The sequence below is a fragment of the Coenobita brevimanus genome, chromosome 4 (assembly GCF_032717465.1).
Source record: "Coenobita brevimanus isolate Jiangsu-jjx chromosome 4, ASM3271746v2, whole genome shotgun sequence".
In the NCBI taxonomy this organism is placed as follows: domain Eukaryota; kingdom Metazoa; phylum Arthropoda; class Malacostraca; order Decapoda; family Coenobitidae; genus Coenobita; species Coenobita brevimanus.
Window position 1 is genome coordinate 26,072,432 of NC_136957.1, and position 17,792 is coordinate 26,090,223.

Sequence of the window (17,792 nt, forward strand, 5' to 3'; positions counted from 1 at the left end):
CTAGCTAACTCAGTCCTGCATCATTTCTTAATATTCTTGGGGCTTCATTCTCTAGGAACTTATCATATAAAGATCATATTACCTCTCTTGCAAAATCGGCTTCCAAATAATTAGAAGTACTAGATCAACCCCGTGCGTTCTTTATCTCCGCATTGCTGTTGGCTTTATACAGGGGTTTATTCGTCCCTATGTGGAGTGTAACTCTCATGTGTGAGGGGCTCCCCACATGCAGCTCCTCCAAACAGGAAGGAGTCGACGGCGTTTCATTTTATCAGCTTTCCTCCTCTTAATGACTCCTTTCAATATCTTTCTCTTCGCTACACTGTTACATCTTTATCTTCTTAATATCGCTACTTCAATGGTTACTGTTCTTCTGAACTGTATGCTTGTTTCCTCCTGCATTACCGCTGGTGCATAGCACCTGTCTCGTGGTGTTTTCCCACCCGTTTTTTGTTAAACTCTCTAATGCAGATTTTAACCGATATTCCCAGTTCATCATGTATGCAACACGTCAGCTCTGGAACAATCTTCTTCAGTCTATATTTTCCACTGTCTGTGACCTTCAGTCTTTTATACGCAATGTGTTCGGGCACCTCGAAATGGACTGATGTTGAATTTTTTCCATTTCCTTTTATTTTTCTTGGAGGAAACAAGCTACTTTGGACTTCTAGCCTTAGGTTGTTTCTTCTCCTGCATAAAAAGGGAGGGGGGAGCAATAATCTCCATCCACTTCATAAGTGGAAGGAACTGACATTTCATACAGGATATTGGGGGAGCAATAAATCTCCATCCACTTCACAAGTGGAAGGAACAGACATTTCTTACAGGATATTGGGGGGAGCAATAAATCTCCATCCACTTCACAAGTGGAAGGAACAGACATTTCTTACAGGATACTGGGGGGAGCAATAAATCTCCATCCACTTCATAAGTGGAAGGAACAGACATTTCTTACAGGATATTGGGAGCGTCTATACTGTAGATTTATGTTTCACCACCACCTCCAGTATGACTAGAATTAAACGACTTCAGTATTATGACGTACTCTGTGTGGTATTTTTACTATTCCAGTATCTTATTCAGCTTAGGAATAAACTTTATGAATCGAGGAAGTTAAACCATTATTAACTGATCATTGTTATGGAGTTCTATAAAAACCTGAAGCACAGTCCAAGAGTAACAAGGAAAAGATTATACATTTTTAGACTGAATGGGAAGTACACTATTGTAAGCCCCAAGATTAAGAGAATTACCAGGTCTCCTCAGCCTCGTACCAACATTTTTCTGTGATGCGCAGGAATGTCACCTGTATTGGTTCAGTCTGCTTCTGTTTGAAATGACCCTGCCAGGGCTCTCCACCCTACCAGCAGCTCTCCTTGAGCCCCATTAATTATTCAGATCTACTCTGGCGGGCCCTTATTTGGCCCGGTCCTCCCAAGGGAGGTAAATCTGACAACAATAACAAAGGCCTCTCCTGACCCAGGTTCGAATCCCGGCTGGGGCAGGGAACAGTTTAAAGATTTGAATTTCATTAAATCAGGCTTTACTGATCTACCAGAAGACCCGCCGACATGTCGTAAAAATACCCCCGCTAATACCAATACACCAGTCCTGCATGAGACAGCCCTAGCATGTATTCAATATGGACGGTGGGTGTTAGCGCCGAAGTGGTGACATGTAGAGGTGTATGATATGTAGGAGGACTGCTGGGCCTTGGTAGCAGGCTGTGAAGCCTATGCCCAGAGTCGGACACATAAAAAAAAAAAATCCAGTTAAATACTATTACTGTACTACAAAGGCAGAGATATGCAAGGATAAAGGGAATGAAGCAGATTCTCAATGAATAGGAAGGGGGGGGGGGAGACAGGCTGGCAGTGGCTAAGGTGCTACGGGGGTGTAAGCAGGGAGTAGGCAGGGGAACTGTTGAATAGGGGAGCAGTGAGGCTACTGGGGAGATGTCTAGTATTAGTGGGATTGGCTGGTGTGTATGGAGGAGTTTAGGAATGACACAGTGTGAGAAGGTTGGGACACTTTTTACGTATGTATATGGATAAAGATTTGCTGCATTATGTTTTGTTCAAAAGCAGAATTGTATAAAACAAAAATCTGTGACAGTACTACTAATGCAATAATCGATTTAGAAACATTTGTGTAATTGATGGCAAAAACTTTTCAGTCCGCATTCTTTTTATATTGGGTAAAGTGCATGGAGGTTAAACACTCCATTTTTTCCATGAATCTAGTCTTAAAAAATAAATAAACAAATAAATAAAATAAAAATATTTCAGTTTTCCATAAAATCTCACGCAATTCAATTTTCTCTCTATTTCTCTCTTATTCTCCGTTTTTTTTTCTCTCTCTCTCTCACCGACGTCATCATTTGCGCATGGGGAGTAATTCTCTTGATCTTGATAAGCCCCATGATCTTAGTTGGGGAAGTCAGCCAGACAGCACGCTGCGTGAGCCCGCGTGACGTCACATCAGCCCTCTGGCGAGCGGGTTCAGCTTGTCCCATTCCGTGCATGAATGAATGAATGAATGGGGACACCATGATCTAGACACCACAGCAAAAAGCCCTGAGAGAGAGAGAGAGAGAGAGAGAGAGAGAGAGAGAGAGAGAGAGAGAGAATGAATATTATATACACTAATAATGATAGTTGTGTTTTTTCACACTTATAAATGATGGAAATTACATTGATCTCTTCATTTATCCGTCTAAGAGCCATCATAAACGTTGCTCGCGTTATATATATATAGATAGATAGATAGAGAGAGAGAGAGAGAGAGAGAGTGTGACTGAATGTGTATTTGTGTGTGGAGGTTTTTGTTATTTTGTTATTTTCTTTTCCTTAGTCGTATCGTTACCCCACCTTGGTGAGAAGGTGCGATTAAATATAAAAAAAATATATAGATAGAAGCTAAATTAAGTCCTGCTGTGGAATATTACACGCGGACGATAATGTGATTCATTGACCTACTGACTATGGTTATGGTAAATGGTTATAGAGACATAAAATATACTGTAGGAGAGGTGAAGCTGTGAATGAAGCAGTGTGGTCGAATCTCAGATAGCGCGTCCAGGCCGACACCAGCCAGCCACCCTTGAGAGCAAGGATTGGGAAGGCAGAGGGAGTGTGTGACGTCATGCAGGCGGGGATTCCCCGCTGTCTGGCTGACCTCCCCTACTTAGATCATGGTAAGCCCTATCCATTATACGGCGTCGGTTTCCAAACTTTTCTCTTACCATAACTACTGGATGAGAAAAGGAAAGAAAATGAGCGGTGTATAATATGGAAAACAGGGCCTAAAAATGTTTCAGTCTCTGACCAGGTAAGACAGTCGATTATTGGCCATACCTTCACATGGTGTTAGTCATCGCGTTCAGACCTTTTGTACTGAAGAGGCAGTGAAAGATATTTCAAGACCCAGAGTTCGAGATATATCGCTTAAACTCAGTGTAATCGTCTGCACGTACCAAGAGTGGAATTTAGAGTGCGTTAATGGACTGAACTGAATGATCCTTAGGCTTCATCCACCTTTGCTGTGAGGTTATAGCAATTCATTATTACTTTTCGATTTTCTTACTGAATTTTCTTCAGATATTTTAGACACTTCCCCCTGTTCTCTCTCTCTCTCTCTCTCTCTCTCTCTCTCTCTCTCTCTCTCTCCTTTTTTCTCACACGTTGACCTTTCTTTACTTCTCTTCTCTTCCTCCCATCAAAAAAAAAAAAAAAAAAAAAATCCACATTCTTCCCACTCCGTCATTCCCATTCATTCCATCCTCACGCACCTCAGTTCTATCATCCCTTTCTTCTTTCCTCTGGGGTGATGGAACACTGGAATAAACTGCCTGCAAAAATCACTGGTGCAAAAGTTTGGCTTATCAGTTTCTTTAAAAATCGATTAGAAAAATATTTCGACGTTTTAAGCTCGAACATGTTAAAATATGTTGTTTATTTCCAGATTTACAGGCAAGCAGCTAATTCTATAATGAATGACTGAGTGCGAGAACATTCATTGAGTGTGAGCTTTCTTTCTTTACTTAAATATGAAACTGTTTAGTGTGCAGTAATCACACTACTGTATTTTCTTTAAAAGATCCATGTTTGTTTTATACAATCTTCTTGAACTTTTTTGTACCCTTTTCCTGCTGGGTACATTGCCAGAGGCTGTGATAGGCCGGATGAGTGTTTTCGTTTTCATGCTTCTGTCGATGCCATACCTTTCCCTCTTCCTTTCACTTCCCTCCCAATTTCTCCCCTTCTCCATTCCTTTCTCTCTCCTCCCCCCTCCCCATTCCTCTATATTATCATATCCTCCTCCTTCTATTCCGCAAATCTCTCTCTCTCTCTCTCTCTCTCTCTCTCTCTCTCTCTCTCTCTCTCTCTCTCTCTCTCTCTCTCTCTCTCTCTCTCTCTCTCTCTCCTGTATTATTATTTTGCCTTTTCCTCATTTACCCTCCTATCCTTCTATATCCCTTCCCTTACCCCCTCTCCTTCCAATTATCTCTGATCCTTTACCTCTTCCCTCCCTTTATCCATTCACTTCCTTCTCCCTTGCATTTCTTACCCTCCCCCTCTTTCTTATTTTTATCTTTTATCTTCCTCCTTCCCATTTCACCCCATCCCCTTCGTTCCACTCTACTTCCTTCCCCCTCCCATTCCTTACCTCTCCACTCTCCTCTTATCACTTAGCCCGTGCCTCTTGACTTCCCACCACTCCCCAGTTTCTTTTCCTACCCTCCCCTTCCTCTCGTTAATCTCCCATCCCACGTCTCTACTCTCCCTCCGCCCTTCTTTTCCTTTGCCATCCTCTTCTCTCCCCTTACCTTTTCTTTCGTCAGCTCTGCTCTCTCTCTCTCTCTCTCTCTCTCTCTCTCTCTCTCTCTCTCTCTCTCTCTCTCTCTCTCTCTCTCATCCTTATTCCTTACCTCTTTCCTACGCTCCTTGTTCCCTTCTCTTACCCTCCCCTCCCCTTCCTTTTAACTTATCTGTCCCCTTCCCCCTGCTTCTCATTCCTTCCTAACTCCCTTTACCCCCCTCCTCCCTCAACCCACTCTGCCTCTCTCCCTCCCTCGTCACGGCACCAACGATGAGAAATAACGAGAAAGACATCATTAAGTCAGGCTACCCTGGCGTGTTCTTAATGCTTGGCTGGCAGGACGGGAGGGATTCTTCCTTTCTTCTTTGATGTATTTTCTCTATAGTATTTTTTTCATTCTGGCAGATGATGAATTATAAAACACAACCCACGTGTTCCCTGAGTGTCGAAAAGTGTAAATGCAAAGGGACAAGAGGCATTAAACTCATCCTCCCTGCACTAGAGAAGAGACTAATGTGTTGACAATGTGAGTTCCTTACATTACTTGCATCACCACTAATACGGTGCAAGAAAGAGTTGCTCCAATGGTCCATTTACTAAATATAGATAAACAGCGTACTTTTCAAAATCAGTAGCCTACTCTCGTCAGTAAAAGGAAAAACCATCTGAGATAAATCATTGAAAGTCCATATTCTACTGTAGTGCCACAAATTTAGTATTCATGTATATGTTTAGAGGTACTGTAATTTTTAAGTTGGATAGGGTGTAATCTGAATACTAGTCTATAAATTCCTGTCCTAAGTAGTAATTCATATGTTAATGATTGATGTAGGGTTAACTTTACTTTTATATGTATACATCTCTGTATCTATGCATTGGGTGATGTAATTGTGGATGTTGAGCTATTGGAATTCCTCCGTCTGGTCGAGTAATGAATAACAGATGCGCGCAGCTTTTCTCCTTGTTTGTGCGTCGTTGTTGGGCGCCAAGTTTAAACCTTAAACAGAGTAATGATGGGTATACAAATCTCTCTGTATCCTAGCTGTGAAATACTTACTAATGAAGCTGCTGGAACCCAAATATGTAAGATTAACAGTCAAAAAGACCTAAATAATGTCATTTGTGAGGATTTAATAGTCCCGCTTGCCTTAGCCGTCACTAGATGGCATAAGCTGCCCCAAATTCAAGGCGGGATAGTGGTAAATTCAGTATTTAAATTAAGTAAGGATTGAATCCCAAATTTTCCCCAATTCAATCAAAAGTCCTGGCGTCATGTGTACACTGCTAAATAAATTGTGAAGAGAATTGAAACCCACCATATTCCAAAAACACCAACTCATTTGATCTAGCAGTGGCATCTCTGGCGTACCCGGGGAGGCCCATTCGCTGCTCAGACATCGTGTGTAATGGACGTTGGCTCAGGTGAGCTGTCCACATTCCTCCTTTACCCCCTCCCTTTTTCTTGTTTAATCCTTACTAGGCGTGAACCATATAAAGTAATATTGTTAAAAGCTTAACGTAGATTCGCTGCTCAGACATCGTGTGTAATGGACGTTGGTTCAGTCCCCAGACACCGGCGACGTCAGAGTGAGCACGAGGCCTTCCCGTGGTATTGTCCATAGACTCGAACATACGTACACTACCCATGAATTATTTTATAAACCGAATGTAGTTGAAATGGTATTACTGATCTATCAAGTGAACTTTTTTTTGTAGATAAGGAATAGACATTTGAAAAGTGATGTGATCTTGTAACGGAAAGGCGAAATTCAAATCCATTAACCATTTTCTTTCTCTTATATTAATATGTTAGAAAATTAGGAGCATGGAAGGGAATTTAGTGGTTGTGAGCAATAATGTGATTTTTTAGTTGTTCCTCGAGGCTAAACAAGCCCGAGTGATTATGTATTCTTAGTGATTATGCGATTTTGAGTTGTTCCTCGAGGCTACATAAGCCCGAGTGATTATGCATTTTTGGTGATTATGTAGTAATGATGATTATGAACTATTAATAATTATGAATTGATAGTGTTTGTGAATTATAGAGAGTTGCATGATGAGAGTATAATATACGGACGAAATAGAACATGAGTAATTATTTTTATTGGTTCGAGGCTATGCCAGCCCAAAAAGACAATCCAAGCTCGTAAAAATGTACCTGTCTTGAGGCTATTGTCGAGCCCAAGAATAACTGACAAAAAAAAAAAAAATAAGGTACGATGACCTCAGAAATTGCTTGTATGTACCAAATTGTTTCACCTGGTGACAATGTTGTAGGAATGATCACCCAAACCATGATTTTAGTGTACAACCCTTTTTCATATGAATAAAGGTCATGTAATTAAAAATGTCTTTTGAAACCACTATAGAATTATTAAAGTAGAGTAAAGTATATGTCATTTTATTTTCTTGTTATACCTAATCAAGGGAATTATGTCCTCTCATGCCTAACTCACTCCCCTTCCAATTCAAGATTCCTTCGCTTAGGGAACGACAACCACACGTGGTACTGACTTAATCTCAACGCGGCCAAAAAACTACAAACGCTGCCAAAACTATCTTAATTAACCTGTATCATACCAAGTCAAAAGACCACCCCCTCCTCCTTTTGTTTTACTGAAGTGAATTTTCTATTAACCAAGGAGGGGAGACTAAGTCGAGTACCATTTGTATTATCAATGGGTAAGTTGACCAGTACCAACAACCGGTAAGATTATAAATCCTAACATTACACTGACTGAACAATAACGGTGGAAGTAAAATTCTTACCGTTACACTGGTGGCAGCAGTGGGATATTCATCGTTCCCCAATTAGTGGCGTTGGTGAGAAAGTGAAGGGAAGTGACTAGCAAAGCATGAGAATGCTAAGGGTGGCATTGGTTGGTCATTCCCAAATACCTCCGCAACTCTATGTTCAGAACATCCTGCTAGTAATGAGATTCAAATAGTGTACTAGTTGGTTTTACCCCTGGGGAAGGGGGGAAAGAATACTTCCCCAGTATCCCTGCTTGTCGTAAGAGGCGACTAAAGGGGGCCTTTTTATCCCCAGTCTGTCTCCTTACTGTCCTCTTCTGCTCTTCTGTCCTACCTCTCGTCTTGATATTTCCATGTTTCCTCCAAGCTTAGTGCTAATTCTTCACTTTTCCTTCCTTCCAGCTTAGAATGTTAAGGGTTAGGTAATTATATGTTCGCTAGACAAATATTACCCATTCAGAGACAAATACACAAAACATCATACACTGTCTTGGGCAATACTTCACCGACTTTGGGACGTCACGAGGTATCGTCCTGGACAATGGAGGAGAGAGCAGAAGGTTGGAGTCAATAGCTTGGTGTGGACGAAAAAAGAGACCATACAGCCGGGTACCTGTATGAAACTGAATGCCAAATGGGACGGCCCATATAAAGTGATCGAAGTGCTGCTAGATGGAAGTGTTTATATCATTGAAAACGTATTTAGTGGAAAAAAAATACAAAGGGCTGCTGAAATGGTAAAACCATATTACGGTACCGAGGAATGGCTCTTAGAACCGTTGCAACAAGAGCTTGCCCCGGAGCCCGAAGATGAGCGATTACCACCACGAGTGAGGAATGCCCCTCGGAGGCTCATAAAGGAGTGTTAGAAAAGTAGAGATAAGTGCATGAGACGAATATTGTGAAACATAACTGCTTAAAGTTATGTTCCGGGTGGACTCATCCCCGAGGAGAGGGGGTAAAAAGGAAAAAAAATGAGAGAGAAGAGTTCCTGTTGGAACCGGGAAGTGCCTTACTTCGAGGGGAGTGATCAATCCCCTCACTTTACAGTTAGCACGGTTTGTGAGGTAGTGGAGTCTTCAGGACAGAATGAGCGCTCACCTCTTGCGGGGGGAAAGCTGGAAACAAAAGAATAGAGTGAATGCAAATGCGAATGGAAGAGTGGAAGGAAGCGCCTCCCGTGATGATCTCACTCTCGAGAGACCCTGTCGAGCTCAGGTGAGCGACAAGCTATCCTCCAAATCCTGAGGCTGACTGGGGCACAAATTCCCTCATAACATCACGTGTAAGGAATGATCATACCTCCTAATGAAGTGAGTAAGCGACCTTCCGAGGTACGCATCAGGTGTTTAATGTGGACCGACAGGTGCCACCGATTGTGGGAAAAAGTATTCTAATTCAAAGTGTTCATAGCAGTTATAAGAGTAACAACATTCCATCCCTGCACATGTCATAGATGATTGACTTGGGTAAAATTTGTCTTCCGAACGTGGGAGCCATGTAGTGCCACAAATTTAGTATTCATGTATATGTTTAGAGGTACTGTAATTTTTAAGTTAGATAGGGTGTAATCTGAATACTAGTCTATAAATTCCTGTCCTAAGTAGTAATTCATATGTTAATGATTGATGTAGGGTTAACTTTATTTTTATATGTATACATCTCTGTATCTATGCATTGGGTGATGTAATTGTGGATGTTGAGCTATGGGAATTCCTCCGTCTGGTCGAGTAATGAATAACAGATGCGCGCAGCTTTTCTCCTTGTTTGTGCGTCGTTGTTGGGCGCCAAGTTTAAACCTTAAACAGAGTAATGATGGGTATACAAATCTCTCTGTATCCTAGCTGTGAAATACTTGCTAATGAAGCTGCTAGAACCCAAATATGTAAGATTAACAGTCAAAAAGACCTAAATAATGTCATTTGTGAGGATTTAATAGTCCCGCTTGCCTTAGCCGTCACTAGATGGCATAAGCTGCCCCAAATTCAAGGCGGGATAGTGGTAAATTCAGTATTTAAATTAAGTAAGGATTGAATCCCAAATTTTCCCCAATTCAATCAAAAGTCCTGGCGTCATGTGTACACTGCTAAATAAATTGTGAAGAGAATTGAAACCCACCATATTCCAAAAACACCAACTCATTTGATCTAGCAGTGGCGTCTCTGGCATACCCGGGGAGGCCCATTCGCTGCTCAGACATCGTGTGTAAAGGACGTTGGTTCAGGTGAGCTGTCCACATTCCTCCTTTACCGCCCCCATTTTTCTTGTTTAACCCGTCACGTCCCGAGGTTTTCCGCACCTCTGACATCCCCCAGTCCCGAGGTATTTTCGAATTTTTTTTTTTTGGCTAAAACCTTCGCTTTTGGTGAGAAACATCGAAAATTCATAGAGAAATCACTCACCTGAGGTTTAAAGTGCCCAATCCAGGTAGGAGTTCCTCCTTACCTGAGTGGGTTTTCTAACATGCTGGCACCAAGGAAAACGAGTTCTATGGGAGGGTAACTATTTTATCCACTCATAAATGGTATTTATTTACTTGGTACGAATGTATATGTAGTATGACAGTATATTGGTTTTCAAGCAGTAATAAAGGCATTATAAGCATTGTTTCACTCACTAACTAATCACCATACCTGACCTATTTTTGCCACACTACCTGATCATTATTTCTGGCTGTTTCTTCTTCTAATGCTATGTAAACATTGTCCTCCACATTGTCATCGATTGGGGAATCACTCTGGCCCTGAATAACTTTACTAGCCAGGTCACTGGTAACAGGTCCTTTGCCAAGACAATGGCGTGAGGGGGGGAGGGGGGAGGTTATGCAGTGTAAGGCATTGTCCCTGCTTGGTATCTTGTACAGGAATAGAGGAAGGTGTCCCGTGTATACATACGAAAAATCACGTGCGAAAATTGAAAATTGTGCAAATTAGGTACCTTGCAATTGCACGACGTACTGGTACGTCGCCGGGACTGGCAAATGCAAATCGTGGTGACGTACCCATACGTCGTCGGGACGGGGCGGGTTAATCCTTACTTGGCGTGAACCATTTGAAGTAATATTGTTAAAAGCTTAACGTAGATTCGCTGCTCAGACATCGTGTGTAATGGACGTTGGTTCAGTCCCCAGACACCGGCGACGTCAGAGTGAGCACGAGGCCTTCCCGTGGTATTGTCCATAAACTCGAACATACACACGTACACTACCCATGAATTATTTTATAAACCGAATGTAGTTGAAATGGTATTACTGATCTATCAAGTGAATTTCTTTTTTTTTGTAGATAAGGAATAGACATTTGAAAAGTGATGTGATCTTGTAACGGAAAGGCGAAATTCAAATCCATTAACCATTTTCTTTCTCTTATATTAATATGTTAGAAAATTAGGAGCATGGAAGGGAATTTAGTGGTTGTGAGCAATAATGTGATTTTTTAGTTGTTCCTCGAGGCTAAACAAGCCCGAGTGATTATGTATTCTTAGTGATTATGCGATTTTGAGTTGTTCCTCGAGGCTACATAAGCCCGAGTGATTATGCATTTTTGGTGATTATGTAGTAATGATGATTATGAACTATTAATAATTATGAATTGATAGTGTTTGTGAATTATAGAGAGTTGCATGATGAGAGTATAATATACGGACGAAATAGAACATGAGTAATTATTTTTATTGGTTCGAGGCTATGCCAGCCCAAAAAGACAATCCAAGCTCGTAAAAATGTACCTGTCTTGAGCCTATTGTCGAGCCCAAGAATAACTGACAAAAAAAAACATAAGGTACGATGACCTCAGAAATTGCTTGTATGTACCAAATTGTTCCGCCTGGTGACAATGTTGTAGGAATGATCACCCAAACCATGGTTTTAGTGTACAACCCTTTTTCATATGAATAAAGGTCATGTAATTAAAAATGTCTTTTGAAAACCACTATAGAATTATTAAAGTAGAGTAAAGTATATGTCATTTTATTTTCTTGTTATACCTAATCAAGGGAATTATGTCCTCTCATGCCTAACTCACTCCCCTTCCAGTTCAAGATTCCTTCGCTTAGGGAACGACGACCACACGTGGTACTGACTTAATCTCGACTCGGCCAAAAAACTACAAACGCTACCAAAACACTTTTAATTAACCTGTATCATACCAAGTCAAAAGACCACCCCCTCCCCCTTTTGTTTTACTGAAGTGAATTTTCTATTAACCAAGGAGGGGAGACTAAGTCGAGTACCATTTGTATTATCAATGGGTAAGTTGACCAGTACCAACAACCGGTAAGATTATAAATCCTAACATTACACTGATTGAACAATAACGGTGGAAGTAAAATTCTTACCGTTACACTGCCAAAGCCAGTTTAAACCTCTACTTGCTGGATTCTTGGGCTGTGCAATAAAATAAATGGTAAATTAACAGCATAATATCCCTTGCAGCTGAAAGTATGGTGTTGATACTGATTACTTTCTATAATTCACATTTCCATTGCATTCCGATGGCGTCTTTGTTTAGCTTATTATTCCCAACTTTAGAGACTCGGCTAAATGGGGTGATCAGATTAGGCTAATTCAGCACTGTTAATGGACCTTTCTAAGCTAAGTTAATCGTTTTTAGGTATCTCAGAAACAATAAGGCGTCATCGAGGAAACAGGATTATGCAACACTGACTTGGCCTTCAGTCTCGCTTCCTTGTAAATGGAAAAGAGTAAATATTAGAGAATAATGTGAAAAACAGTACATAGAGTTACAAAACAATGTTCTCTTCATACAATTCCTTTGGTAGGTATAAGATCCTTGATTCCTTTCATATTCGTACTTCTACTTTTCCCATAAAATTTTCATCAGGTATTTTAAACTCTATCCGAAAGAACGAAAGTTCGATCCCAGGTTTGGTTAGGGAAGAGTTTGATGTTTTGAAATTAATCAAATGTTACCTTACTAATTTTCAACAAGATCCATCTACATGTCATTAAAGCACCTCGTGGTGGCAAATGTGACATGTGTGAGTATGTGGGACGAAGGAAAACTGTTAGTCCTCAGGGAATGGGGCTATCAAACTTATGCCCAGGGTCAAACGTTCAAATTAAAATAATAATAATAATAATAATGTTAATGACAAGCAACAAGTCAGATTGGACAAAATGGAGAGTGGGGGAAAGACCATCCTACATAAAGTCTTTCAGCCATCCATCCATCTTCCAATCCTATGTCGCCCCATGAGGAGCGTAGGAGCCCGGGGCTAAGCAAGTTGGTCCAGACATTTAAGCAGGCCTGCCCTGGCCACGCCCTCTTACCACAGGCTATCCTTTTCCTGGGGAAAAAAACTGGCATAAAACTGATACTGCAGTTATATTAGCAAAGACAATACCCAGTTTAGAAACCTGTAGTAACCTGGTAAGCTTAGAAACAAAACCAACCAAAACTAAGGGGGGAAAATGTCCTAACTAATCCTCACTCCTTCATGCCTTACTGTAATAAATGCGAAGCATAATCTGAAAGCCTTTGTCTTGTCAAACTTTGCGATAATGAAGGCATAAGCTAAGGCATTCCTGATAAGAACCCTGATTATATAAGAATTTAAACGACAGAACCAAATGCTTGTAAATACACAGTTGCAAATCCTTGGTACTACACGGGGTGTCCAGTGAGTTTGTCATTAGCAACTGGTGATGAGTATTCAAGACATTCTAAGCCCCCCCCCCCCAAAAAAAAAAAAAACATTAACATGCTTTTTTGCAATAGTTATACACAACTGTTTGGTGTTGATATTCATAGAAAATTGTCTGTCATGTAAACAAAGAAAACTTAAAAAATATTGGCAGACTAATGCAATATTCCATATATACGTAATCTATTTTATACATAACATAAATGACAAAACTCGCTAGACAACCTGTATATTCAGTAGCCCATTGTTGCATTGAAAACAACATTCTAGTCTGATGAAAATACTGCACATCCACAACTATGACAACAAAATCTCGAGAACTATCAAGTAGTGCTGAATATAACAGAAGTATTGTCATAATGTCACTTAATGGATAATTGAAAGGGTATTGAAAGCTTACATCTTTTATTTCCAGTAAAAATCTAATGTTCTGAAAGCAAAAAGTCGGCACTGGTAAAATACTATATGTGATCTTCATACGAAACGATATTGCGAACGTTGCTTCCTAGTCTTGGTAGATTTAAAGCAGGGCACAAACTTTGCTTTAAAGAGAACTTGACATTGTCATATGCCAGGTGAAAATTAAAACACTTGGGTGAAAAACGCATAGAGCAAATGAAATGTCATTATTTTACTTGCTTGGCATGCGATGGATCTTTTCTTTTGCAGGCATCTATAGCCACTTTCGTGATACCTTGTGTCGGTTTTGAGGAAATACATGAAGAGATACAAATTTCCTTCTCTTTCTCGAATTAACTTTGCATGTAGCGACAGCACAACACAAAATTGCTACAAATATAGACTGTGAACACAAGCAAATCGCCTTCCCGCCAAGTGACGTGTGGTAAGGGGGCGGAGGTAGTGATGTCATAATAGCTAGCCAATTAGGACACAGATGGGACTGCCACATACTGCCATAAAGAGAATTATTGTTATTATTTATTCGGTCTTAATAAAAGCAACAGGAATAAAACAGAAATTCCCTTTCTTTATTTATTTTAACAAAGTGTTTAGTCTACTAATAAACCTTAAAATGTCCCTAGGAAAAAAGTCATTTTCAAAATGTGTTACTACAGAGCTCAATGGGGATGAAGACACCTCTCCTTATACACACCTTGGGCAGCACATTCACACACACAGAAGAACATCAAAACAACTCCCAGCACACGATATCATACACAAATACTGTCATCTCTACCCCCTCGCCTGCCTCAGACCAGCTTCCTAAAGCATATACATGCTCAAATCACTCGCTGCTCCATTCAGTCACTCAAAGACAACACACAGCTGCATGCACGGCCTCCTGATATCCACCCTTCTGAATCCCACCTCCCTCGTGAGGATAGGGTCCACCTGGCCAGGCTGAGATGAGGACATCAACCAATCCTCTTGAGTTATCAGAAGGGGCTGGATGACTCCATCGCTGATGCCTGTGCAGGATGCAACACAGCACCCCATACTATTAAGCACATTATGGAAGACTGCATTACACACAGTCGCCTGCACCAACAACACAACATACACTCCTTGAAAGCTCTGTGGGTAAGCCCGGTCTCGGCCGTTGCCTTCCTTAGAGACTTGGAGCTGTTCAACCAGACTGCCTAGGGAACAACTACTACTGTACTACTACTACCACTACTACCACTACTACCACCCTTGATTCGGGAATATAGCACTGTAAGAGGACCACGCTAGCCATTATTGCACTGTAAGAAGACCATGCTAGCCAATGTTCCTCTTCCCTTTAATGTAGTTCGTCTGGTCACCAGTTTTCTTCGCACTTTACCTGGTATGCTTAAGAGCCGAGTGTCTATAAAATTTTAGAATTACGTCACCCTTTGTGCAGCGGCAGGAATAAAATACATGTGATGGCCTTTGGATCAAAGGGTTAATGAGAAAACAGAGGAGATGAATCAATAGATAGGACCCATTTCACTAGACACTACTGCATATTGGCAGTTGTATTTTTCAAGTACCATTCAATATATATATCTTAAAAGTCAAACTGACAGCTCAGGATTTCCCACCTCCCTTTACTTCTTTCTGTACCTCCTCTCTGCCCACCCCATCACACCCAGTGACCTCCTCACTATGTAAATCCGAACCTACCAAGTTTCCTCCACGGACCGTCCGTCATCTTTAACGCCCACTTTTTTTTTTTTTTTTTTTTTTTAGAATACAACATACAGTATTCCACCTTACTTCATCACAGTGCTTCTACATAGTAATATGTAAAACGATTATTACGAATATGTATAGTGATAACTGGCATCATTATACATACCTTTCATCATTCTACAAAATTTCCTTCAGGACTACTCTCTTGTGTCGGGCAGGTTGTTGCTTAATCCTTTTTCCTGTACGGCTGATTGGAGACTAGAACATGTGGGAGGGCCTTCTGCATTCCTTTCAGGTTTGAAACGTCTTAAAAGAAGCAGTTCATTTCATTAACAATAATAGCGATCACATGGAAATTAATAACACGCTCCACTTCTCTTTCTTTCCATCTTTTACTGCTTCTTGCCGTTTATATCTGTCCATATCCTCCACACATAACGCTAGCATCCATTCTTCCTGTCCAGTAATCTCTCTCTCTCTCTCTCTCTCTCTCTCTCTCTCTCTCTCTCTTTCTCATTCCCTTCTATATTTCCCAGCCACTCCTTTCTCCTCCATCCCCCTCTCAATTCTTTTATTCCTCCAATACATTCAATCCCTTTTAATCCCAGTCAACGTACACCCTTCTTCCCTCTTCAACTCCCTATACCTCCCTATCACTCAGTTCACCCTTTCCTATTCCCACCCTCCCTTCCTACTTTTCTCCTCTCCTCTTCATTCATTTTCTCCAATCTCTCTCTCCTATTATGCCCATATTCTCTCATGTCTTTTTCTCATTTCTTTTTTTATCATCTCGTTTAGTCTATTAACTTTTCGTCTCCCCTCTTCCCCTTTTCTGTATTCCTTTATCTTCTCTCCTCTCTTCTCCTCTCCTTTCTCCCCTCTCTCCCTTCTTCTGTTGCCCTTTCACTTCGCTCGTCTCCTCTCGTCTTCTCTGACCTTTCAATTCCCTTTCCTCCTTCCCATTCACCCATGTGAATCGCGTCCATCCCCACAACACACGAATCTACATTATAATGTATTCAGTTCCTTCTTACCACCACTGAATGGACGGGCAGAGGGTGGGAGGGGGAGGAAGGGAGAAGAGAAGAGAGAAAAGGAGAGGATGGGAGGGGTCAGGAGTAGAGAGAGAAAGAGGGTGTGATGAGGGGGAGGGTAGCTGCAATGGACCGGTTGACCCCCACTACTAGTTATTAGGTTTCCGTAGGCAATATGAGCCCGACCACTGATATATTATAAGCTATATAAACGCTACATAAAGCGCAATAAAACCTGAGCTGAATAAAGATGAAAGCGGTCATGTAGAGTAGAAATGGAAAATGTTACACACACCATTACCGCTGAGATCTCTGTCACCAGGTAGTCTGCAGGCTGGTGGCAGCAGCAATAAAATACAAGTGACGGCCCCGGGCCCTTAGGGTTAATGGGGAAACAAGGGAAATGCTTGAACGGATTTATGACCCATTTCTTTGGGATGATACTGGCAGCTGTATTTTTGCAATTCCTCATGTTTTCTGAATCCTATCTATCTCATTAATTTTAGCGGACATTTGAACAGTGATGATGGTGATGGCGATTCCACAGTGCCTTAAATTATACATGTGCTAAAGTTGCGTTCACTGTAGGTATAGACAGTATAGGCCCGGTCTGATTTGAACATTCACGAACCTAATTTTAGTATACTGATATAACTCACTGAAAGTACTTTACTTTCCTTTATTGCTATGATTGTTTCATCTTGCTGTATTATAGACAGCTGTGTGATCTTTGTGTCTTTGTAGCTTTTCTTTTTTCCCCTTCTCATCGTCTTTATCTTTTCCTCCTATCTATCTATTGCCAGACGCCATAATCCCGTAAGGAGTGGCCATTTGACTTTGAGTTATTTGTTTTACGGGAAGGGGCACTAATCCTCCACCAACCCACTTGCTGACACGTAGGGAGCACGTATGATTTGGTTATATGGTTACCACCCAGCGTTGTAAATGGTTTCTTGCCTTACAGGAAACCATTTGGCTTGTCACTCAATGTAAAGCCACCTGTAAAGGAAAGAAAAGCAATAAGTGACAAGAGAGATGGGAGAAATAGGAAGAGAGGACGACAGGCACAGAAAAAGAATATTTCCCTCACGAGCCAGTCCTTGATATCACCACCTATCTAAAGCTTATCTGACGCTGCTATGCAAGGTGTAATGTAGCTTTATCTACCGAATAGTAACTCCTTTATATGATTCCCTGAATGAAAGAAAATAGACAAATAATGTGGCCACAACTTCGCATTTCATTCCCCTTCCCCTACCCGCACTCCCTCCCCTCCTTCACTCCACCCCAGCACCATCGCTCGTCCCCCCACCCACCTTCCCTTCTCTCTCTGGCCCCTCCCTATCACCCCCTCTTACTCCAGTGTGACTTGCCGCGAAAAAAGGAACCAGTCTCAGGCAC